This window comes from Syngnathus scovelli, unplaced genomic scaffold (genome assembly GCF_024217435.2).
Source record: "Syngnathus scovelli strain Florida unplaced genomic scaffold, RoL_Ssco_1.2 HiC_scaffold_204, whole genome shotgun sequence".
Classification (NCBI taxonomy): Eukaryota; Metazoa; Chordata; class Actinopteri; order Syngnathiformes; family Syngnathidae; genus Syngnathus; species Syngnathus scovelli.
In genome coordinates, this window is record NW_026061300.1 from 969 (window position 1) to 2,500 (window position 1,532).

A 1,532-nucleotide genomic window follows, 5' to 3' on the forward strand; every position below is an offset into this window, starting at 1 on the left:
GGCCGGCCAGGAGGCACCGCCAGGCGGATAGGCTTTCACGGAGGAGCCGCCGGCTGGTCCGCGGGCCGTTTAGGGTCCCGCGAGTGAGCGGTGGCGGTCCGGAATCCAGGCCGGCCAGGAGGCACCGCCAGGCGGATAGGCTTTCACGGAGGACCCGCCGGCTGGTCCGCGGGCCGTTTAGGGTCCCGCGAGTGAGCGGTCGCGGTCCGGAATCCAGGCCGGCCAGGAGGCACCGCCAGGCGGATAGGCTTTCACGGAGGACCCGCCGGCTGGTCCGCGGGCCGTTTAGGCTCCCGTAAGTTAGCGGTCGCGGTCCGGAATACAGGCCGTCCAGGAGGCACTGCCAGGCGGATACACTCTCTAACGAGCCCCGCCGGCTGGTCCGCCGGGGGAAGTGCGCCCTCTGGCGGACACGCCGTTGTAAATGAATGGGGTTTGGCACTTAGTGCATTTTTCGACCAGCGGCAACGCAGGCTGACGGGCGGCCGCTTCCACGGGCCGGTACTACTCTACGGAGGCGCTAGCCGCCTCCGGTGGGGGCCGTGTGATCTCGCTGGATGCCCGAGGACCTTCCGCGAGGCCCGGCCGCAGCTTTTACGCGCGCCCGGTCCTATTACCTGGTGGAAGCTGGAGGCCGGGGCTCCGCAGCTCGCCGCCCGGGGACCTTCCGCGAGGCCCGGCCGCAGCTTTTACGCACCACCGCTGCTATTCTCTGGCTCCGGCTTCGTCCCGGAGGGTGCTTGGGGAACGGCGGCGCACACCGCGAACGGCCGGTGGCGGTCGGCTGGTGGCGGTCGGCTGGTGGCTGTCGGCTGGTGGCGGTCGGGGGTGGCGCTTGGGGATGGCGCTTGGGGATGGTGGCTGTCGGCTGGTGGCGGTCGGCTGGTGGCGGTCGGCTGGTGGCGGTCGGCTGGTGGCGGTCGGGGGTGGCGCTTGGGGATGGCGCTTGGGGATGGTGGCTGTCGGCTGGTGGCGGTCGGCTGGTGGCGGTCGGGGGGTGGCGGTCGGGGATGGCGCTTGGGGATGGTGGCTGTCGCCTTGTGGCGGTCGGCTGGTGGCGGTCGCCTTGTGGCGGTCGCCTTGTGGCGGTCGGGGATGGCGCTTGGGGATGGTGGCTGTCGCCTTGTGGCGGTCGGCTGGTGGCGGTCGCCTTGTGGCGGTCGCCTTGTGGCGGTCGGGGATGGCGCTTGGGGATGGTGGCTGTCGCCTTGTGGCGGTCGGCTGGTGGCGGTCGGCTGGTGGCGGTCGGGGGGTGGCGGTCGGGGATGGCGCTTGGGGATGGTGGCTGTCGCCTTGTGGCGGTCGGGGGGTGGCGGTCGGGGATGGCGCTTGGGGATGGTGGCTGTCGCCTTGTGGCGGTCGGCTGGTGGCGGTCGGCTGGTGGCGGTCCCTTGTGGCGGTCGGCTGGTGGCGGTCGGCTGGTGGCGGTCGGGGGGGTGGCGGTCGGGGTGGCGCTTGGGATGGTGGCTGTCGCCTTGTGGCGGTCGGCTGCTGGCGGTCGGCTGGTGGCGGTCGGCTGGTGGCGGTCGGGG